Source organism: Sphaeramia orbicularis, chromosome 10, assembly GCF_902148855.1.
Source record: "Sphaeramia orbicularis chromosome 10, fSphaOr1.1, whole genome shotgun sequence".
NCBI lineage: Eukaryota > Metazoa > Chordata > Actinopteri > Kurtiformes > Apogonidae > Sphaeramia > Sphaeramia orbicularis.
In genome coordinates, this window is record NC_043966.1 from 18,830,040 (window position 1) to 18,855,812 (window position 25,773).

Genomic DNA, 25,773 nt, shown 5'->3' on the forward strand with positions numbered 1-25,773 from the left:
TGTTTGGATTCAGCTGAAAGGGAGGGATATTACGTCTATATTTAACTCAGCGGTGCCTCTACTTGGACAGGCCAGCGGAGGCTAGCTTATTTTTTCAGGTGCTTGTACTTTGGAGAACTTTTGGTGAGCCACAACCTTGGAGATTTCCACTCCACAGACCCGGGCTCACTCCAGAGCACAGACTTCTGGGAAGGCTGTGTGTGTCGGCAGGACTTTTGGCGACAGCTGGGCGGATAATGATGCAACAATTAATCATGACATGGTCGGTTAATGCTGCAGAGCGGGAGAGTGCGCGACGTGGAAGATGGCGGCATCAGAATAAACATGGACGCATACGGACTTATTTACGGTGTCTCGTTAACACCTGTGAGGTCATCAAGTGGGAGTTAATCACGCTATGGATCCACTTCCTGTTCACACCGGCAACCTGTCAGACGCTCTCATTTCACTCATTATTAATGATTTATTACTTGTATTTTTTAGCTTCAGGTCTTAACCAAGTGAAATGTGGAGGAACAACCCATGAGTCTGTCATTTTTCTCACAGTTTCTCACTTCTTTTACTTTTTTTTTTTTTACATAAGACATAAGATGTGAAAGAAACGTCACAAAATAAAGAAAACTAAACTTCATTCCTTTCATATACAGATACATGTGAAATACTCCACTGTTCCCTATAAATAAATATCCTACTAATAATAATATTTTTAGCTCTTCTCATGAAATGATTATGACAATGGTTGTTTTCCATTGGACATCTGTGCAAAACTTTACCCATATTTAGTAAATGTCGAAAAAACAGAAGTGCATAATGTCGGTTTTTCCATTAAATCACAAATGCAATGATTTGTTTATTTATTATCGCGAAATGACACCAGAAGTCATCCCATAAACATGGCGATGAACGTAAATATGGTGTTGATTTACAGATATATTCATTATTATTATATATTACCCCTCTATCTCACACTAAATAAAAAAACTATTGGGTTTCCTGGTGTGTCCACATATACTATGACATGTTTCTTCTTCTTCTTCACTTGTAACATACGTCAACATCTGTTGTTTTTATTCACCTGACTGTAGTTGCAAAAAAAGGTCTTTCCATTGCAGTTTTGCGTGATATATCATTTGCGCTACGCCCGAAAAACCACCTCTTGCCAGTGCAAAAACTTTTAATCGAAAAATAAGGCTTTTGGCGAAATTGTCGTTTTTCCATTAGGTAAGTTTTTATGCGCAAGTTATAATTGTGCAATTTGAGGGTCAATGGAAAAGCAACTAATGTGATTTATTCTTGACAGATAAAGTGTATGTGATCATTACTCCTGGTCAAAGGCTATTAGATTTAGACTGACTTTATCTGTCATTCCAGATTTTACAACAAAAATTAAATTTTGATGCAGCTGACTCAGCAGGCAGCAGCAATAATACAAACTGGCTCTACATATACAGGATACTATATACATTTTTTTTAATTTACCAATGTGTATAAATAGGAATAAAAAGAGAAATCAGTCAAACTTTATAGGTAACAGGGTAAACACCTCAATGTTTGTGAACCAGAAGTATTTTTTATATCAATATTTCATTCAACCACTCGTGGTGCTTTTGGTGTTTTTGAAGGAAAAGGATTCCATAATAACACGTGTCAGAATCAGAAACAAAAGCATCATTAAACGTTTCATGGTTACGTTTCTGTCCTGGCAGGACTTTGTCATATTTAGGGAAAGACACCAGGGTTTGGTTTTTATAAAGAAACCATCTGCAAAGATGTGATATAAAATGACTCAACGTATTTAATAATATTTAAACCTAACCATGTTCTTTTCCTAACCCTAACCACAGATCTTTTATTGGATATGAACTTTAGTCTCTGTAAACTCCTGAATCTTGTAAAGTCATCATATTTTTTGCATTACTGGGCATATATTCCATAAACTATCAACATTAACCATTTATCAGCCAAGTGACTATTTTTGGTAATTTCCGCATACAATACAAAACAGCGACAGCACCAGTTACAGTGAGGACAGTCCAATGTGGTCTACAGGGTCTGTTAGGTCCACCTCTGCATGAACAGTGAGTGTACCTGCTTTGTTAGGTACCATGAAGTAATGGTACTAATGTAAGGAATGATGTTCAAAGGGATAATGTAGATGTATTAGGTTGTTGTAATGTTCTAAAAGTGGTGATCTAATGTTCTAAAATACATGTTCCTTTAACCTTACATGAGTTTTTCTTGTATTTTTTATATTTATTTATTGGATTTTTTTTTTTTTTTGTTCTTTTCACTTATGAGTAAGGAACCAAATATGGTAATTTCATTTACCTTGATTTACATAACAATGAAAGTTTTAAAAAAATTTACATAGGTAGTACATTCTTTTTATGTCCTTCCATAACACACTAGGGAGTATTTCTGTGAGTGCCCTATAAAGGGTTAAAGTGGAAGCAAGAATTCTTCCAACTTCTGTGAATTTAGTAGCAGTAGAAAATCAGATTTAGGCTGATTGCAGTGTTTTCAGATGGGGGGGTTGAATAAGTGATGGTCAACTATAATCTATAGCTCAACGCAGAAGCTTATATTTACTGTATTTTTAGTCTCTTGATTTGGACAGAGAAGAGGGAGAACTGCAGAGGGAAGGTGTGTCCCCAAATTCTGACATCTATTCCTCTTATTTTGGCTCCTGCAGCTTTAAAACACTTTAACATCTAGAAGTGTTGATATGAAACGGATTTTCAGTTCACAAATGTTGAGAGATGATATATATCTGTGGTTTATAGAAACATATAATAGACGTTTTCTCTGGCAATGTGGCTCGACTGAAAGCCTACACAGCCCCTACACGCTTCACGATAAAATACAACCAAATGAATCTATTAATCTGAGCTAAAAGTTGAATCATACTGGGCATTGTTCAGTTTTGAAATGAATATGATTTGTGATGTTGGGTCATCTCTGGAACACCACACTGCCTTTAATTATATCAGTATGTTGGGTCACGTTTTGGCTTTATTAATAAACTGCAGCTGAATACCATTTGTACTATTTTTATTTGACATTATTATGATGTTGAAACTATTTTTATATATTACCAGCCTTGCTAAATCAAAGGCATAAGGACTTTTTAAGGTCCACCATGAAAAGAAAAAAGTAAAACATAAGCATGGTTATGTATTCAGTTGTTTTAGAAAAAACAGATGTAGTGTTGTTTTTCTGTTAAATAACTTCATGAAATGTATATATTGGGGTTTTATTTACTGCTAATAGACAAAATGTAAAACTAAAAGCCTAATTTCCTGCAAGAAAAACATAAGTGGCAGTAGTTTAGAGGTCAGAGAGGCGGGCTCGGTTCAGCTCCTGGACATGATGGATTAATAGAAACACAAGCAGTTACAACACTTTGGCTTTAAGCTTGTCCAAGGGTCTTAGTCTGTAATTGGTGCAGTGCAGCTGCTCAGTGGCCGACACGGAGGCCTGTGAACTGGGCAGCGTCCAGGTGTGGATACAGTGGTGGAGGAGGAGGAAGTCCTCTTATGGTTTAGTAGGAGTATCACAGAGTAAAAATATACCATATTTGAAGCATGAGGGAAGCATTAGCATCAAAATTAAGTATTAAAAGTAACATTACGTGCCCGCACTTGAAAACCCTCGGCCTTCAGTCCAGGCCAAAGTATCTGCACATATGGACGGATGGACAGATGGATGGACAACGAACTGATGACAATACCCTGCAGCAAGGGTAAAAATGACCTAAAATTGGTGCATAAAGACCTTCTGTAAAACAGGTGGTTAAACTCCATCACTGCTGCTGTAATGCAACTGAGAGATAAGAAAAGATAAGATAAGATAAGATAAGATAAGATAAGATAAGATAAGATAAGATAAGATAAGATAAGATAAGATAAGATAAGATAAGATAAGATAAGATAAGATAAGATAAGATGTGCAGAGAAAAAGACAGGTAGAGAAAATGAGGGAAAATGAAAATAAAGAAAAATAAGAAATTTGGTATTTATATATATATTTTTATAAATAGAGAATTAGAATTAAAAATTACATATTATTTACATATTTACAACATCTTAAAGTATGCAAAAAAAAAAAAAAAAAAAAAAAAACTAAATCAGGAGCCTTTAGTGAAAACTAAATTCACCTTCATCTGCCATCCCTATCTTTCTTATGTAATAAAAAAAAGCACCATCCAATCTTCCTTAGACTTAGACTTTATGTGTCAATCAAATTTACACCATACAGCGCACATGAGACTAAGATTTCATTGCCTTGGCTTCAAGTAGTGCAAAAATAAAAGAGCAGCAGCGTTAAACATTAAAGAATTTAAGGAACTGACATACATAAACATATAAAGATACTATAAAAGAGTATGAATATATTAAAAAAAAATATTAAAAAGCTATTGTATGCTATATTTCACTTAAACTCTTGCGTAAGGTAAATGCAATACTCAGTAGTACTACTCATTACTTCAGTAAATATCTTGTAAAGAAGCTCAACAGAGAAATAGATTCTTACTAATTTGACTTTTGTTTCAATCAAACTGCATGTGAAATAGGAATAAACAGAGCAGCAAGCAACAAAGCAAAAGCAAAGACTGAAAGACAAGTTAAAGTCATGTGGCAGATTGAGAATGAAGCAGACGGACGGACAGACGTAAGGGTGAAACAGTGAAGCAATCGGAGAAAGAGGGAGCGAGAGCCCCGGTGTGGCAGCATGTTTGTACAGCTGAACACAAGCTGAAGAAGCCCAGGCCCCTCTCTCACACTCCATTAGGCTCTAAGCTCCACGGAGTGCTGCACTCAACACATAAACAGCCTCCTGGAGCAGCTCGGGGATGTATGGGAGAGGCAGGGGGACGCCGGGCTGCTCGGCAAGAAACAACAACCGCCTTTTCACATCAGCACAATGCCTCCAAATTACAGAGACACGAGATGGAGACAGAGGAGTCTGGCAAAAAACCAGACAATTCATTTGTTAAAGTTAGCACCTAAAGCCCGACCAGACGCCAAGAAAGAAGGCGTAAATGAGTATCAATTACTTCTCGCATTTTCTCTGAAATTCTTAAATGACAAATATGAGTATAAGCCTAAGAGACACAGTCAGACACTGTAATTATTCATTAAATACAATCTAGGATGTGTCTAGCAATTTTTCAGTCCCTGAGGTTCGGGCTCTTTGTCCCAGTTTAGTTTTCTGGTTTCTGAGTTGGAAATTCAATAATGCTTAAAAGTTGCAGCTACTGTATGAGCAGGTACGTCTCCATGATGGAATGCAAGTGGTGCTCTTAGTAACAAGTAGTGCTGGGTGATATTGGCAAAATTATTATTACACTACTATCTATCTATCTATCTATCTATCTATCTATCTATCTATCTATCTATCTATCTATCTATCTATCTATCTATCTATCTATCTATCTATCTATCTATCTATCTATCTATCTATCTATCTGTCTGTCTGTCTGTCTGTCTGTCTGTCTGTCTGTCTGTCTGTCTGTCTGTCTGTCTGTCTGTCTATCTATCTATTCTATCTATTTATCTTTTTTTTTCCAATTTTTTCAATGATTTGCTGTTTTAATCAGGTGTTTTCTGCTGCATGAGCTGAAGACAAAGACACACTTTCTTTACTCAAACTACATGACACATATGACTGAACAAACACATTTACAATGAACATGTAACAAAAAGCGAACAGGGTGGATTTAGAATTTCTGTTGAGCAAGAAAAATCTCCAGAAGAATAATCTTAATTTATTATTTTTTCAGTTTTCAAACAGACCTTGATTAATCAAACTGATTTGATATATTCCCTAGGACTAAAGTTTAATTCTGATTTAATATCATACAGGTACTTTTTAGGCGATATCATTAGCAGTTATATGAAGTACCACATACTGCTTAATTCTTCAGTTTTACATACACTTTCACTGACATTTCTACTGCCCTTACATTGTATTTTTCTTTTGACCTGATTTATTTCAGCTTTACTTCTAACCTAATGGGAACTATTCCTGACTGTTACAGTTGCTTTTTTATTCATTCATATTTGTTGTTTTTGTCATTATGTTGCTGTAATTTCAGCAACATCTTGCTCAAGACTTTCTTTGAAGTTTGCTAATGTTTTATCTCATGGTCATCTTATAAACTTATATGTATTCATCTTAATTTAACCACATTAGCCACATTTTCAACTTCCACTGGTAGATTTGTTTTCTAGACATGATGACGTCTATCAGTTAAGTTATAAAAGTGATTTTACATACGGCAACAGCTGATGATTGTTTTCATTATTATTACCTCCGCCAGGAGGTATTGTGATCACTTTGCTCTGCGTGCGTGCATGCGTGCGTGTTTGTTTGTTTGTTTGTTTGTTAGCAGGATAACTCAAAAAGTTATGGACAGATTTTCATGAAATTTTCAGGAAATGTGCTTTTCTTGTTACTAAATCTGCTCATTTAATTAAATAAAATGTCAATAAAAAATTAGATTCTCAAGAAATTCAGCTTTTTAACATTAAATATTAAATGGTTTCATTTGGAGAAGTGGACATTTTACTCATTTTAAAGAATATTTTCTCAACTGTTTTAAATAAAATTGAGTAATGAACTGTTTCAACTTCTTCTGACAACAGATCATGTGTTTTAGATGAAAACCATACACATGAACGCAGAAACAAATCATGGACAATTACTAAAGGAAGCACACACTTGACCTTTGGATGCATGTACTTGTATATACACTACAGTTGTCTTGTTATTTAGACTGTACATTTATGAACATTAACAAACACTCTTCTCGGTCTACACACACACACACACATATTTCTAACCTACCATAGGGTTCCTGTCAAAGTGGCGGGTTGTATAAACAATACGAGTTGATGTAAACAAGCACCATGTTGCACAAGAAGTGGTCCAATCTCAGCACTAGGACTTCTGGGAGTTTGTTTTCTCGGGGCTGTGATATTTCAACATCAAATCCAGTTCTGAGTTGGACGTCACACTTAGACACATCTTTTACTTTTGCAGCAGTCTCTAAACTAAATTTTTCAGTCTCAAATGAGCTTTTTTCCACCCACTCTAGAAAGATGATTTTCTTAATTTCTTTAATTTGGTTTCTCCCGATGAGATTATTTGATGAAATTTAATAATTCCTGCAAGAAAGATTCTATAAGTCTAATGTTTATTTATATTAATAAAAGCGTTGCGAGAATCTGCATTGATTTCACTGAGATTCTTTGCTATGCAGCTTAAAAATATCAAACCTGGTACTCTAGATGTAGATTTGCCATTTAAAACAGGTTTTAAGTCTCTGAAAGTGGTATTATTTCGTATATTTATATCCACAGAAATGAGGCCAGTGGCTGCCTGGCAGGAAGAAGAAATCCTCATTCAAAATCTCCAACGCCGTGGAATGCTTTGGAAAAAGATCAGCAATAATATAAAGTTTATATGATTTCTAGTAAATGAGCTAAAACACGCAAAACCCCAACGATCCCTTTTACTGTAAGTGTAATGTTTCATGATCAGGTGCATTAATTCTAGGTCTGGACATCCGGACCCATCAGAACCGCTACCTCCGTCTCCACCCAAAATCCCTTTGCCAGCAGACGAGCTCCCCCGCCTCCGGGTCAAGTGATGTGAGGGAACAGATAAGTTTGGGACGGCGGTGGACAGACTAAACACACGCCGAGGGGAATGTCATTGTTTTGGAGATCTTCAGGAGGGTTTTTATGTACTCAGCTGCTCCCAGGCAGACAGCAAACCAGAAACCAGGCGACGAACTGGACCTGAATTTTATTATCTGAACTCGTTACAGCAGCTACGCCTATGGCACACATGCACAACACACTAATAAACACATTTTAATACCCTTTATAAGGATGTCGATGAATTATATTATTACAGCTGTTATCCTATTGTGTAGTTTTTCCAAATTTGTCATGACACTTTGTAAATAAAGTCATATTTGAATGACGAACAGTATTATCTAATGGGATACTCATAAAAAATAAAGTAAATTTGATGTTAAAGGAATTGTTCAACTATAATTTCATGCCTATTTCAGAGGTGAACAAATAAATTAAAATGTAAACTGGGTGAAAGTGTAGTTAATTTTACTACAGAGATGATAAGACAGTTTGTCTTTTAATTAAAATGTTATACATGACATTTTCTACATAAATAAATAGATAAGTGAGGTGCCTTTCAGGATTTATTGCAATCTTACATATAGATCCCACAGATTTTATAGAAGCGGTACACGAGTAAAGACAACAGGACAGCTCTACATGATCCTCACAGCCTTCCAGTGGTTATTATTTCCATAGAATCATCTTTAATTAGTGCCTATATACGGTACAAAAAAAGAGGATTTACTTAAGATCTCATTGTTCTAACATAGGAATTATGCAAAATTAATGATTGGTGAGACGTTATAGTCTTAAAAGAATTATATAAAATAGAGAATTTTACAAAAATGTACTGTAGGATATAAAATGGCAAAGAAATATGAACTGCATTTGCCAGGAAATCTTCCAAGATGGATACGTTTGTAAACAAAACTAGTGCATTCTAGATCCTCTGATACAGTTCATTCCTTTACTTTCTTGGTAAACTCCACTGGTATTTTCAGTTGAATAACCTCTCAGCTGGCATGTAAGTTTCTGCACATGAAATTTGACACCATGGCAATGTGGCCCTATTGTTTATCTGTTGCTAGGTAACCCACTTCAATGATGATTCTATGATTCAGGGCAAAGCAACGTGATTGGCCACTGAAGACCACTGTATTCCAAAATTACTAATATCTCCCAAAATACAGGTCCTATCAAGTTGCCATTTTCACTAGTCTCTTCCTTGACCAAAAATACATAAGTTTGCCAAACTGCAGCAGTCAGCTCTGTCCGGATTTTGGGTGATGCCCGAGACACACAGACAGAGTCCACTTCCCTTTTATAATACAGGATGTAAAATGTCCACCTACTGATTTTGATGACAGTATCATTTTTAAAACATTAGCGTGTAGAGTGGGATTTGCTGCAAGGACGACTTCTGCTGAGGTGTTATCTGAATAAACCTAAAATGTGTTGCATTTATACATTAAAATACCCAATAAAATCTAGGCATACCTTACATATTTTGTCCATTAATTTTGTCAATTATATCAAATGTTTCAAAAATGTTCAAAGAAGAAAAATATGCAATTTTGTTCAATATAATGACTCATTTTATTCAGTCGCTTCTCAATGGTGTCATTTCCCTTTTGCTAATGCTAATGTTTAAAGTTACTTATAGCATAATGTTAATATACGTCACTATATATGATGGGAATAAAATCTGAATACATTATGTCGACGATAAAAAATGATTTCAGCCCAAATCATGTCAGACAGATTTACAAACATGGTGAAAAAAACAACTCCCATGATCCCCAGCTACTTCGCAATATCAAGACTAGCGTGTACTAAAACGTCTTCTGTTACCGTTTTAGTTGAGAGACCTCATGGCGGCAGAAATTACATTACCCACAGTACATTTAAAAGATGTTCTGAAAATGCACAACAGAGGAAAGGGTTACATTAGTGCAGCCATTAGTGGTGAATAGAACCATTTTGGGTCTGTCAGTTATCCTTCTCTTCTCAAACAAGCGGTGCTATGATAATCACGGAAACAAGGTGACAATGGTCATTTGTTAAAAATCATAAACAGACCAAGTGCTTCTTTCACCATATTGGGTATCATATTTTATTTCCATTAGGAACTGGCACCCTCTCAATCTTTACTCACATGTCATGTCTGCTAAAAAACACCTATCTATCACAGGATGGAGGCATTTCTGGATACGGGACCCGTACTAACACACCAACAAATTGGCTGATTTGTCATGGGTGTACGTGCAGGCAGAGGCACTTGTGTGTGTGCTCAGAGTCAAACAGTGTACCTTTATGTACCTAGCTTGATAAATGTTGCCCCATTGGCATGGTAAACATATACATGTGTTAAATGTGCTGCTAGCATGCGAGTTATGTCTACTGAACACCTCCGCTAGTCAAATAAAAAGGCACCGAAAACACACCTGCAAGTTTTTAGAATGATATCTATGAAAATAAATCAGACACAACGACACAGACCTGCAGGATTTTCTTTGTTTCCACATCCATCCATTTAGTCTAAAAAGGTGTTATGATTGAAGCTAAATAATACAGGTGTTGGTGACCCCACCGCTGACCCTTCACCCCCTCTTCTCTGACACACAAACCCTCAGGACCCCTCCACAACTCAAAGTCCGGAGCCAGACGTATGATGTGCCGCAGCATTGTGACGAGAAGAGCGCCACTGGAGTGTGACGGCCAAAGAGATGACTGTTTTCCAGCAGCGTCGGCGGAGTTTCAGACGCTGCAGCGAGGACCACACAGAAGAATGGCTCCTCTCCACCGGCTGACTGATGATTAAGCGAGACGTAGTGTATTTTCCTATGGCTCCATAAAGACACAAGCTGGGAGAGCCGTAAAAGACGGTGCAGAAAGACAATCGGCTGGAAATAAATAAAGCAGAGTGGGAAAAGAGGAGCGAACACTTGCTTCTCACCAATAAAACCTGAAAACTGGACACTCTCTGCATTCTTCTTTGCTTCTTATTTATTTAAACATCCCATATTATTAATTCATCATTGTTAACTGGAACTAAATGTGTTTCATTTAAGTTACACATATCGAAAGTTCGGCCAGCACTTTTTACTCAAGAGATAAAACGGTGCATGAAAAGGTGAAATAAGGAAGGAGTAAAGGATTATGTTTAAAGGATTATGCACTTTCCTTTACATATTCCAGCGATGATAAAGTGTTGTGAGAAATAATGCGCCCCTATGAGCCAGCTCCTTCCAGTTCTTCTTCAGATTAATGGGCCGTGTTGGGAAAAGTGTGCAGCGAGGCATAGAGCATAAATAAGGTCTTTAAGTAGGCAGCTATGGCGGCTGTGGGCTCAGTGGACGGCTCTGTCTGCACACACACAAAGACCGGGCTGTGATTTACTGGTCCTACATTACAGCTCAGCTCATACAGATAAAAGGGGAAAAGCGAAGAATGTGGTCTGCGACTGCATGTGATCCTCCAAACTTACATAAACCCAGGGCAGTGTCAATGGAAAAGTTTCACCTCAAAGTCACTTGAGCAGTTGGAGAAGTTTTGATGCTTGCCTAGGCTGTGTTTTCCTTTTTTGTTTTTCGGAGGCTAACAACTAGAAACACGGTCATGAATCCTGCAAAGTGGCTGCTTTGTGGGTTGAATGATGAACAGTGTCTGGGTCGTATTTTGGCCTCAGTTGTAACCTAATCTTAACCCGTATTTTTTACTTTCAATTTTAGTGCAGCTGGAGTTAAGCCAGCTGTAACATAAAAAAAGCAGACTTCTTCACACATCTGGCCTTAAAGGACTGATAGTTTGCTTTTTTAAAAATGGAATTATGCATTTTAAAACATTTCCTGGGGTGTACATAAACTGTAAATGCTATGCTTGGGTCTGAATTCTCCATTAATTCAACTCCACAGGCCCGTCTTCAACTCTATTTCTGAGTAATGACACCAGAAAGGTCGTTTTGAACGCTGGCCCTTTAAATGCATATGAGCCACTTCAGGCCCCGCCCCCTCCAGGTTGTTGACCATGCTTTCATTCCCATTTAGCCGCTTGAGTTTGTTAATACAACCAACAACTGAACATTTTAGGCAATCAGCTCAAAGTTTGGACATATTTTCAGTTTTTACTACAACCACTGCAGCTGGAAAACAATTATGGTGAACTCGGAGAAATGTTCATCGGAAGTCTTGACCTTATATAGAGAATATGCACATATGTCATTTCCCCCCAGGCCACGCCCCTCTAAGTCAGACTGAGTGGCAAAAACCAACCTGCTCAACATGACGGAGTATAGCAGTAAACACAGCAAGAATGGGAAAAATGTGAAATATGAAATTAAATGAAGGACAGTTGGACTGGACATGGATCCGTACGAGCTACCAAAGAACAAGTGGTCCATGAACACTGACATGTGGACAGAAATGGAGTATCCTGACATCCAGGGTGGAGGGGATCATCACTATTTTTAACTGAAACAAATATACATGGTTTCATCATTACTGACAACCAGAGTCCAAAACTAGGGCCCAGAACCAGCTGATCCAAAGTGCATTTACGGCAGACCATGGACTGACCCCAGTGAATATATGCATGATCTACTGGGACTGAGGAGATTTACGTCTAGTTCAGATCAAGTACTTTATACAACACACATACTACTGCTGTGGACCAGCAGGGGACGACATTATTCTTGTAATATTATGGCTTTATTGTCGGAATATGACTCATTGAAGAATGACATTTTTGTTAAATTATGAGTTTTTTTATAACTACGACTTTATTCTCATGACATTGTGATTCTTTTTGTATTCAACTTTATTATCATAAAATTACAGGTTTTATATCGATATTTTATGACTTTATACTCGTAGTGACCAGTGTTTTTATTTTCTTATGTGGCCCTAATACTCTGTCGTAGCTTTATTCTCCAGTTCCCCCGTATTTGAAAAACTAGGTTAGCCTCAGTTTAAGTTAGTTTACAAATCATGTAGGAGCACAAGGTTCAGAATCACAAAATGAAGACAAAAACCATGAAAAATCTGATCATGAAACCAAGAGCTTTACTAAGAAGTAACGTTAGCCAAAACAATATGTCATTTAAGGTCTGATTGGACCCAAAAATACAGCATAAATTAATGTTACCTGACACCAAACTGGATCCACAGATCTAGGTTTGGGTTCATGAGAAGTAAAACGATAGCTCTGACTGCTTTTCAAACCTGTTCATACGATCAATCACACAACAGCTCTTCCCCATTTTTTATTAAATATTGTTCTTCAGTTTCGACAGTATTGAAGCCAACGCCGTCACTCATCTCCCTCTTTCTGCCACTCAGTGGGCGGAACTTCGGTGACTTCTGCTAGCGGTGATGTCACGTGCATACCCTCTATTATACAGGGTGTCCCATAAGTCTCCATACATAGGAAAATAAACGTTTCTTGACATAAACCATTTTTATTTATATAATATGCTCTATATGACTGCCATTTTGTCGGGAACACATTTCAATGCATGTCTGCTGAAGAACTATAAAGAAGAAATATAAAGAAATACATGTTAGAACCATATATGTATGGAATCTATTATGTCTCCTATGTATGGAGACTTATGGGACACCCTGTAGTATTATTATAGTACTGAGCCTTTTGTAAATGTCATGATGTAACTACACTTCCAGTCAAGTATTTGGACTCACCTGGTTTCCTTTATTTTCATGACTATTTACATTGTAGATTCTTACTAAAGGCATCAAAACGATGAATGAACACATATGGAATTATGTAGTTAAAAAAGTGTGACATAACTCAAAGCATGTTTTATATTTTAGATTCTACAAAATAGCCACATTTTGCTTTTATTACTGCTTTGCACATTCTTGGCATTCTCTCAATGAGGTTCACGAGGTAGTCACCTGAAATGTTTTCCAACAGTCTTGAAGGAGTTCCCAGTGATGTTGAGCACTTGTTGGCCATCTGCGGTCCATCTCATGTCATTTAAATGAGAAGATGAGCCCAAACTTTTGACTGGTAGTGTATTTATAGATGTCACAAATTAAGAAGGAATTAAAACGGGCTGTAGAAATCCACTTGATTTTTGCCAGAATGAAAATAAAGATGGCTTTGCAGCACCTGGAGGGTTCAAATTCAAACTTTTTGAACTATTAGGGTCCAAACACACAAATAAATGTACCAAAGACTAATAAAAGTGGGTTTAGCAAAATATGACCCCTTTAAATCATACACTGAGTTGGGCACAAACTAAGACCATAAAGCAAAGACTAACCCTGTAATCAAACCACAAGTAGAAAGAATCATTATTAAACTGATTATAGTTAATGGAAACAGGACACAAGGAGATTTATGTGGTCTTTATGCACTCAACTGAAAGTACACTGGCAATTTAAAAAAATTATATAGTAATTATTAACATGGGGGGATCTTATTTATGATTAGGTACAGTCCACCCTAATGCAGTATTTTCATTTTACATAAAAGTGAATTATTTTTGGCTGCACACTCACTGGTCTTCTTTGGAAGCCGGGAAGGAAGGGAGTCTCTCAGGTTCCTCTAAACCAAGCATAACATAAATAAGGAGCTCATCTGTTTTTCTAGTTGTGTTTTTTGTGGGGTATGATTGATAGGTATTCTTGTTTCTTTTTAGCGGCATATTTCTGTTTTTCCTGTGGTAGAACTACAGACTTTGATTTGCAATCCTTTGTCAGAAATCCGATGATACTAGAAGTGGATTTGTGTAGAAAAGTGGAGGCGCAGGTGTCCATAAATGGGAGGAAAGACGAGCTTAATCTCTTGATTTTGATGCTGGTTGAGAGCGGTTTGTCCACAAGGAGCAGGAAAAGATGATGTGGAGGTTGTCTTATCTTTATGTATCAGTTTTCTGTTTTGTCTGTTTATTGGTTGATTTGTTGCTTAATCTATCAACAAGATTTAATAGATTTTCATGGAACTTGGCGCTGACCTGGTTACATATAAATAACTGTTGAATGGAAAAGTACTAACAAAGAGTGGAAGGGAACTCTGTGTGACTGTAGTACCTAGTCTGTCCAACCTAAGAACCTAATTTTTGTAGCGTCTGACTGAATTAGAGAATTCTGGGACCTTGGCAGAGGTACACATTCTGGTCTTCTACATCTGAAGTCCTACTTTCAGAGCCGGTAGTGTCTCCCACCTAAATGTAGAGGGAATATTGTCCTAACAATAACCATTTAGCTAGAAATACAACTTATAATAAATGACACTGTCACTCAGTTTGCTAGTAAAATAAGCAGCTTTTGACCAGTTTAATAATAAGACCTGAAATGTCATTAAAAAGCATTCTACTTTACTGAAAAAATACACTTTTGTCAGTGTGGGAATGTTTTACTTATTCAGGATCTCTAAACTATGATAAAAGAGCAACGCCAGCTGCAAGTGAGCGAAAGATGAAGAAACAACTAATCTTTCCTGGAAAATTCAATCTTTATCTAAGTCGGTGACTCATACTGGATGTCAGAGAAGGAAAAACAGAGCAGCGATGATCACACACAAAAAGAAACACACACGTGTTTCAGATTCCTCTGTGAATTCCTGGAGAAGGAGGGGTGTGCAGCGCAGTTGAGTTAATTTAGCATTAAGAGCAGGTCTCACTTTAAATAACCCAGAACAGTGTGAGCAGATGTTCAGGGAGCAACTTCAGCAGCTGTATGTTAACGGGGGAGGAAGAGGGGGGTGACTATTTTGTAACATGCCACGGTGGACAGCAGTCAATGCACTTGATCCATGAATTTAAGGGTTGAACACTAAATACCACCCACTAAATACCACACACAGCTGTGCTGCTGGGGAAGTCTGACACTCCAACACGCTTCCAACTGAGTGATGGAGATATGAGAGTCCTAATCCACAGGCATTATGTGTTGGTGCTGAACTTGTGTAACCCTTTACACACAGGAGGTGCTAAGTAGTCTAATCCCTTCTTCATATATATATCAAAGCCTTGACATTATGATCCCAACAGGTTGCTAAACACATACTAAATTTGCAGCCGAAAATCATGAAAAATCTGCACCAGAGAGGCTTCAACAGGGGAGAGTAGAGCTGCACGATTAATCTATTTTAAACCGAAATCAGATTATTTAATTAGGACGGTGTTCAAAAAAGGGTAATCATCAAATCCAATTTCATCTCTCCTGTACCTCCAGGCTACCGTAGGCTCCTCCTCCTAACTGTGGGAGTGGTTTCCATAGTCTTTGGTCTCCACACACCAGTACACAAATTGCATTGGAGTGAGAAGTTTGTGGCTAAAAATAGCAAGAGCAAGTCAGTTGTGTGGAATTGGTACGGCTTCAAAGTTTCTGATGAAGACCAAACTATTCCTTGCTGCAAACTCTGCCTGAAGGCGGTATCTGTCAAAGACAGCAGCACAACCAACTTATTTCAGCACCTCAAACATCATCACACACCAGAGTGGGAGCAGTTCATTGCATTGCAGGCTGCACACAAAACAACATGCTGATTCTTTTGTAGTTTTACCCAGAAATCGAAATTGAAATCAAAAATTGAGTTTTTAGAGGAAAAAATCTGGATTTTATTTTTGGACAAAATCGTACAGCCCTAAGGAAGAGTAAACTCAGTCTAAAAACAATCATCATCCACGATTTGAAGTGCAATTTTGCTTCGTCATTTTGTACAAAAACACTGGAAACAAGTGATAAATTTGACTATGTGTACAATTAAAATACAATATTACATTATAGATACCACAATTTCTGCTATAGGTTATTATTTTGGCATTAAAACAGTTATTAATACCTTGTTTCATTGGACTGAAGAGTTGAAGGAACAAATTGTAATAGTTGAAAATCACACCGTGACATAAAACTGACATTTCACTGGACACTGACCTTAAATATTTTGGTGTCACTCAACATAAAAGCAGAATACAGCAGGATTGGAAACATTTTAGCAGCTTACCATGTCAAGTCACACATCTACAATCTGCATTAGCATTTAGAAACCACCATTCGGCCACTGATCTGCATTTGCTGACTTGATGAAAAATCCATTAGAGACAAATGTTTTGGTTTTATCATCAGGTCTTTGTTGTTCATACTATTACAAGCCATGCTGCTACTAAAGTGGTACGTACATTTAGGAAAAAGAGACTTTATTCAGTCATATGATCATATTTTAGTATACACAGCTCTGCTGAAGTTATCCTTATTAAATTTCACAACCTTTATGTTTCATTGAAGAGATTATGGACATCTTTAAAATCAATATAAGATTATCAGATTGCCCACCCGTAGCCTCAAATGTAAGAGGATTAACTTGTGGTAGCACGGTCCTTTCAGCAGAGAAATGCAGATTATCTTAGTTTTTAAATGTGAGATAAGTAAAAGAGTAGAAAAAGGTGATTAGACTCCAGCAATGTTCAGCATCTTCAGAATATGTAGACCCACAACAATGTACGAGACAGGATAAGATCCCTCTGGAGTCTGGTGCTGGGGAGATTCTGCACGAACTGCTTGAATGCAAGTGGTTGAAAGGTGGTGGCAATAGATATGAGAAGGAGATCTGATGTGTCAGAAATGAAAGGTATTAAAAGAGCAGCATCTAGGATATGATTACCTGGGAAAGAAAGAAAGAAAGAAAGAAAGAAAGAAAGAAAGAAAGAAAGAAAGAAAGAAAGAAAGAAAGAAAGAAAGAAAGAAAGAAAGAAAGAAACAAACAAACAAACAAACAAACAAACAAACAAACAAACAAACAGACAGACTTTGGTCTGACTACTTCGTGTGCATTTATTGTGTGTTTTTTATTGTATAGACTAGCTATTTATTTTTCTGGCTATGTCATTTTATTTACATATAATGGCTATGTCACTTTTATTTATATATAATGGCTATTTATTTATTCTTATTCTCTATATTTAACTCTTACATCTCATTTGCATGTATGTATGTGAGCAATGGAGTTCACAGAATTTCCTCCGGGATCAATAAAGCATCTATCTATGTATCTATGTATATATCTATGTATGTATGTATGTATGTATGTATGTATGTATGTATGTATGTATGTATGTATGTATGTATCTATCTATCTATCTATCTATCTATCTATCTATCTATCTATCTATCTATCTATCTATCTATCTATCTATCTATCTATCTATCTATCTATCTATCTTATTGATCACAAACTGGGAAATCGCAGTGCAGCAGAAGCATGACAAACAAACAGTACAAAATAGAATATAAGAATAAAATAAAATAGAAGAGCAACACATTATACATGATAAATTAGAAGTATAAAGAAAGAACAGGTAGAAATCTGAACAAACAGGATCAAACACGTGCAACAATAAACTGTAAAGTGCGAAGTAAACTGTAATTTTCTCAGTAAGATGCAGGTACATACATATAAATAAAGTACATAGTGGAAATATGTTTATGACCAGGTTTAAATGTCAGGCAGAGGTGAGTTTATTGTACAGTGAAAAGGCATATGGCAGGAGAGACTTCCAATATCTATCTGTGGATGGGATGGAAGTAATGGGATTCACAAATAGTTGAATGAAAGCAGGAAAATGATCTTTCGTACTGAACTTTCATCAAGATTCCTATTTGTAAAATGAGCAGCACAGAGTATTTAGTACAGAAGACCTTTATATGAAGCACCAAAACCTCCCACAGAGAGATATTATATGACGAGGTAAATCCGCTTCTATTTAAGTAAAACACGGCTCTAATTCTTAGCAGTAAAGAAAATGTAAATGAACCTGCCGCTGTATTTTGAATTCATTCTCAAATCGTCAGTCATCGGCACCACAGGAGAGGAGATCTGCCAACTGAAGCAGGTCCTGATTTAGTAATCAACTGAAATAACAATAGAGGGCCAAACAGATCTTTGTGTTGATGGATCACTTCAGCGAGCGCCATGACAAATGAACGTGGTGATGAATGCTGTTAAACTCCGCTGTGATCGGTTGCAGATCGACTCTGCTGTTACAAATGACCTCACTTTGTCAAGGAACAAATATTTTCTTTTCGAAGTGGAATGCTTACAGTGCATGAGCAGAAGAATGCCTCGGCTGCCTGCACTATTTTCTCTCAAGCGTCTGAGTAAGTCGAGTTGAACGTTGAGTGATTTGACAAAACTCACTGTGGTCAAACTGTTTTTTTTTGTTTGCAGACTATGTGTGATTTGATAACTGAACTGATATAGATACAGATAGACTTTGTTTTGAACATAAGTAGGCAAAAGAAGTTCCAGAATCAAAAGGACACTCCAATATATGGAAATAAATCAACCAACAAAGAAAAGAAATGTATAGCTATTTCATTGTGGTTCTTTAACAATACTTTATGTCCAAAAAGGAGTTGGAAGAAGTCGAGCTTATATTTTCCTACCCCAATGTCACATGACTTGGCTCATCAGTTAACCTGTTAAACCCTGACCACACTTTCAGGGGAAAAATGGCTGAAAAGACATACCCAAAGTAAATGAAGAATTACTTCACAATAATAAGGTTCATATGGATGTTCTTGGTGTCTATGGACATTTAGAGACCTCACAAAATCCATTCCCATTGTCTAAAATATTGCATCTATTACTATGCCTGAGTAAACTGGAACAAACTAAAAGAGAAATTGGAATTTTTTATCCTCGCCTGTTTTTTTTTTGGCTGGATTGACGATGATATGCATAACTTAATTGTTCGTGTCGGAGATTTTTAATAGCGTATATTTCACCCCACAAAGATTAAAAATCATGTTTGAACATTAAAGTTTGCACTAAAATACACTTTTGATGTACTCTTATTAACATTAGGGTCTAAACTTTGAGCAAAAGTTGAAAAAAAACATTCATTGTCCTGATTTATTATATTTTTATAGTAGATGAATATTAATATAATTTTTTCAGCCCACAGGTGGGCTGATAGGGCTAAAGGGGTTAATGTATACAGTCCATAACAAAGGACAGATCAGTCATTAAATTACAAAAAAAAAAAGAGAACAAACGATTACATACCATCAATAAGGCCCAGTCCATATTCACCCCTTATCCCTCCCCCTTACCCCTACCCCTTGGCTCTTGCACTTGGCATTACCCCTTGAAACTGAGCTGCAAGGGGTAGGGGTTGAAACTTTCCACTATGAAATGGGACAACCCTTCCAGATCTGTTACATCATCAGCAGGCAACGATGTCGCTATGAACAACTGCAACAACTTTGCTTCCGAAAGTATTGACCATGCTGTCAGCAGCTGTAACCGCCTCTGTTCCATGGGCTTTGGTCGTCTTTTTGCGGCTATCAACTGTCAACCGCAGAAATGCAATCTATAACACATTGAAACGGCATTAAACAGTCGATCAAATGATTAAGTTGTTTATGAAGAAAGTACGTACATTTGTGTGTTTCTTTCATCTCACTGCAGCACTTTTTTGCTGTGTTTACCTCCATCTTGCCAATGATTCGAACAGAATTATGGGAAATTTCTCCTATCCCTCCGTTCGTAGTGTGGTCCTGGAAAATTTCCGTTTCGAGGGTTTTACAGCCCTCCGCCTCAGCCCTTCCCCTCCCTGTCTAATCAAGAATTGGGACAACATTAGCCCTTCATGTGTATGCATAAAACAGAGGGATAGGGGTGAGGGCCAAGGTGTGAAATGGGATTCAGCCTAACTTTTACTGTTGTACTCCCCCTCATTGTTACTATATCTCTGGAAAATAAGGTTCAAACTTTCCTAGAAGTTTGGTGATCACAAAGACAACATTCTGACCCACACTTCCCATTATTATTATTGAGCTTTTCAGTCTTACTAATCAATCCTCTTCGACTTTTATTATCTTTATCGACAAATGCAGCAGGTGTGAAGAGATGTGTGGGGTTGTATGAGTGTATTACCTGCAGTAGATGGTGTTCAGCAGGGACCAGGTGTGGAGGATCAGACAGGAACATTAGCACGGAAACAATCGATGAGCAACCGAAGACATGGTGGGCCATAAAAACGATACTTCAGCGTCTTCTAAAAAGGCTTACCTGGAGAAAAAAATGTCAGTTTCAGTATAAGCTACATTGACAAAAAGAGGTTTATGTAAAAAAAAAAAAAAAAAAAATTAAAGCGCTTTGGGTGCCTTGAAAAGCAAAATCCAATCTATTATTCTTATTCTTATTCTTATTATACCATTCTTCATGTTGTGTGTTTTGTCTAAAAATGTCTCTGTATCGACATCATTGCCAATCAGAAACACCTAAATATTTGAAACGCTTAAATACAGGTTGAAATAATTAAATGAATAATGTATTTGGTTGTACTGTAATGTATTGCAGTTTTAAGAATTTCAACTGATTAATGGAAATAATTGTTACTGCAGCGTAAAACTAAATTAAACAGCAATTCCGCCAATACATTTCATATCATACGAATATAAAAATGGTGTAAAAGTACAACCGGCTCAAGAAACAGACAACAGATTACCAATTGTGGAGACGTCATACGTTCCATATTAAATAAATAAAATCTAAATTAATACCATACAATAACAGTATACTGAGCTATTTTGTCCGAATTCAAGTCTTTATTGTCTTTTCATCTAAGTGTCTTATTTCCCCAGTGCATTTAAAGTGGATTACATCCCAAAGACATAATGATAGTACCATTAAATGGACACATTTCAAAGCAACTTCTATTACACTGGCGGGAAATTAAGAAAATTCTGGTAATTCCTTAATGGTTTGTTCTCTAATTGGGTTTTGTAATTGTATACAGAGGAGAAATGCAGCCACCCTGCTGCTCTCATCTAAAATAAAATCCCATCACTGGTTATTCAGCCCATAATCGTCTTGTAAGTGAGTTTACTGGATTCAAAGAGTCCTGTGAGCCATACGAGGGGAGCATCTGCAACTAGGGACTAGTTTTAAGTCAATGCACATAAGATTCTATAAGGTCAAAACATGAACAGGGCGTAATGTCTAAACCTGCACAGACCAGGCTTTTACCTACGCTATCTAAGGCAGCCACAAGAGGGGGCTAACGTACTCTGATTATACTTCCATCGCACAGGAGACTTGGAAACTCCTCCTGCAGTCGTTGTAGTAAAAGTGGGGGTCATGTTTTGTTCACTCACAAAGTTATGACAACACTGGCCTATGAGTAAAACAATCCAGACTAAAAGTAGTGAAACTTTACCAAGTTTGAGTCACTAAGAAAGAAAAATTAAGTTAAAAATTAAATCAGTGTTGGCTGTTATATGTCTTGTTCGGTCACCTGCCTAGGGACTGTAGATGAAAAGTAGTTATTTTTACTAATTCTGGCATATTTACATGGGTATGTTTTTTATACAGCAATGTACATAAATATGCATGGTTTGTATTAAATAAACCAATAAAATAAAATAAAATAAAAAATAAGTAAACAAAATGCTGGTTGGCTGTAGTTTCCAGGATACAATCTTGGACCAAAATGGGAAATTCTATTAATTAATGAGAGAACAGGTTTTTACTTAAAAGGAATGTTTGTCTCAGAGTGACCAAATCTACTTCAAAACACTGTCTGCAGCTAATCACACTCATATATTTTGGGTTTGTCCTAAGTTAAGTGTGTTTTGGAGGGAGGTGTTCAATGCCGTGAAGGAGGTTTTTAAAATGAACATCCCACAAAGCTTCACAGTGGCAGTTTTGGGAGTAATACCTGAAGGTCTGGATAGAAAAGCAGATAAATACCTTTTGAATATATTATTCACCGCTGCCTTAAAGTCTATAACCATCAACTGGATGAAACCAGAACCTCCCTCATATAATACATGGATTCAAAAAGTTTGGGATATTTACCAGATGGAGCAGATCACACACTTGCTCCGGCTTCAGAAAACCATATTTACTAAAAGATGGGAACCTATGTTACCTTTACTACTGCAATAATATTTACTGGTGTTGCAAGAACACTCCATGTTATCAAAGTGCTGTCAATCTACCTCTGACGAAGATTTATATCTACAGCCTTTTTTATTTTATTTTATTTTTTTTTGTTTTTTGAAGTAATCATTGTTTGCTATAATTGTTACTGCTTTCTTAACTTTCATCATATGTGTCTGTGGAGGTGTATGAGAATATATTTGCAGCTGTGTAGGGGGAAAAGAAATTAATTGAACTGTATAATTGAATGTATAATTGTACTGTACTGAAAAAAAAGAGAAAATTTAATAAAAATTAAGTTAAAAAAAAAAAAAAAAAAAAAAAAAAAAACACTGTCTGCACATTACAATACATTCATTACTCAGGTTCTTTCTAGGGGAAGATTTATGTCTATTGTATAAATGTACATAAACCAATATGTGTAATAACACTTAAAAATATACATTTAAACATCAGCTAAATGGCATATTTTCTCCAATTTATCTTATTAAAGTATGTAATATTTAGCACATTCAATCTCTGAGAAATAATAATAATAATAATAATAATAATAATAATAATAATAATAACATCATTTAAGCATTTAAATGCATTTAAGTAAAGAACAGACTAAGAGTACAAAGACAGGCACATTTTGTGAAGGACATCGTCTTTCTTCAGGTGGGATTTCAAAGGTCAAACACAAATGGGTCAACATTTATATATGGATAATATCTTTACGATGATCAAGATAAAAAGAGTAACTATTTGTAATCGCAGGAGAGACATCTTACATGATTACTGTTCTTTACACCATCTTAGACTGCAAAAGGATATGTGTATTTTTTGTGCCTGGGCCCCTCTCAAAAGCTCTACTTCCCAGGGTGTCCCGTTTCACATAATGTAAATGCAAAATGCAATGTTTTCACACTTAGTTCTTTTAATAGATATGTGAATAAATAAATGAAATGTGAAGATGAGTATAAAAACATTTTGCTAGGAGAGTAACCTTCAAAAGAGGCATCTAAGACTCTTCTCAGAATCCTTACATGTACAGTCTGTTATTCCAACTGTAATGCATTTTTCTGACAGTAGAGGGAGACAGCAGACGCAGTCCAGACCTGAGAGAAGAAGCGAACATGAAAACTGAACAGTGGATACATCATCCACATTGTAAAAGTCTATATGTTATAAATTAAATGATTTATACGGCAGAAAAACTATACTCAGAACTAGTATCCATGTTTCATATACACTTTATGTTGTTGTGAATTTCTCTGTCTGTGCTGAACGCATGTTATCACACATTTACAGATATTACAAAGCAATTTATCAGCTCTTTCTAAGTCACCCACAGCTACCACCACTATAAATAACACAAATTAATGGTGTACTTCTAAAACTACACGAGCTACTGAGACAACTCAAATTACAGTAGTGTTATCATTATTACTACGAAGATGAAATACAAGTACAGCGGCTATAATTAGAGTGAATCTTCAGTCTTCAACAATTCAACTGCACACCTCAGTTTATTTTACTCTCAGCTTTCAACATTATCTCAGATGTTACTTTTTCATCCATTAATACAAGCAGCCAGGTACATATTTCCTTCCAAAAGAGTCTGTGATATAAGCGACTGCATCTGCATCAGAATCCGTGTGACTTGCCTCAGTATGTAAACATTACAAAAAAAAGAGAAATCATCTGTAGCGCATTACAAGTCGAGGTTTGGAGATCCGATAATGATGTCTGCATCGCAATGCAACCCTGAATTGAGAAATTTCCACACCTCTGATATTGCTGCTGTTCTGCTCCACTGATTGATTAGAACTTCTACTGAAGAAGTACTACGACTAATAGCCTCAACCGCTGCTATTATAAAAGTGAAAATATGAGAATTTAAAAGGTTTATATTGAAAGGTATGCAAAAATAATAATAATGGAAATAGACCATAAGATAAAGATAAAACCATAAAAACATATTTAATCAACAATCTATTCCATATAATGTCAAAAGAATACTAGCTGAACATCTGATTAAATACTGCATGCATGTTTTTGTTTTTTTTTTTTTAATACTGAAGGGACAGGCTGCAGTGTCAGCTCCAGGTAATAGAAATAGATAAAGCTGCTACCTCATAAACGATTGAATCTGACTCATGAAATTTGCTGTACATCATCTCTACTGTCTTCGTACATGCTCCGTCACTCAGCACTGCACGGTTATCGCCCAGAAAACAGTAATGCAAAAACCTGCGTCTGCTATCAAAGAGCACCGAAGCACTCGACTTGTACACAGACACAGAACTCCCTGTTTTGCATACAAATAGATCTGATCCAGACACGAGTGATCAGATAAAGACGCGATCTGCAGATTAAGACAAAGAGCTTAGGAACTAACCCCAAATGAGACTGTTTCAAAGCTTCCTCATTGCAGGAACCCTCGGGCAGGGATTTGCCTGGAGAGGAAAGAAGAGACACAGAGGAAGTTCAGCACAAATTTAACAGATTACATTCACATCCTGTTAAATCCAGTGTGGTATTTTTATGGAATCACATCTATTACCTTATTTAGATTTACTGGAAGTTTGACATTATTATTATCATTATTTTTTTTAATTTTTTTTTTTTCAATTTAATTTTATTGGAAAAGGTGACAAAATATCTCCAACATTACCATTCTTACAGATGATATCTATTAGAGCCCCCTTCATGTTTCATATATTGCACATACAAAAGTAAAAGATGAAAGTATGAACTGGGTGCTTACAGTGTCGGTATATCTCACTTAAAAAGAATCACAGTGTTACAGTACCTCTGGGTTCTTTAAACATTATAGAAAAAATTAAATAAATATATATACAGGGTTCATACACATTTGAAATTTTAAACTTCCATACTTTTTCCAGACCCTAATTTCCAGATGTCCTGGTAAAAAAATTCCAACCAGCCAAACAGTCTTTATATTTGGGATACATCTACCCATTATGAGTTCTGCCAACGATCATACAAGGCATGGTGAATAGCTTGCTCACCAACAGTGTGCGGACATCACCTGTCCGTCAAAGCAGCAGTGAAACTTGACGACACCTGGGCGGGGCTTAAAATGGGTTGGATAAGAGCAGAAGGCTGGGCGTTCAATTTGTCAATCTGCACAAATGTTTTCTGGGATGCGTAGCCTACTGTATGTGCTCTCACACAAACATTTTAGCTGCACTAGCAAGCACCA

The 25,773-nt window shown here is 36.5% G+C and overlaps 1 long non-coding RNA gene across 1 annotated transcript; it reads right to left on the reverse strand.

Annotated features, from left to right (window-relative positions):
• On the reverse strand, window positions 1–25,773 carry LOC115427586 (uncharacterized). The gene is made up of 3 exons (XR_003936517.1): window positions 25,521–25,773; window positions 17,418–17,427; window positions 1–13 (listed from the first exon to the last, which is right to left on the reverse strand). It is a non-coding gene; the product is annotated as an uncharacterized LOC115427586 (long non-coding RNA).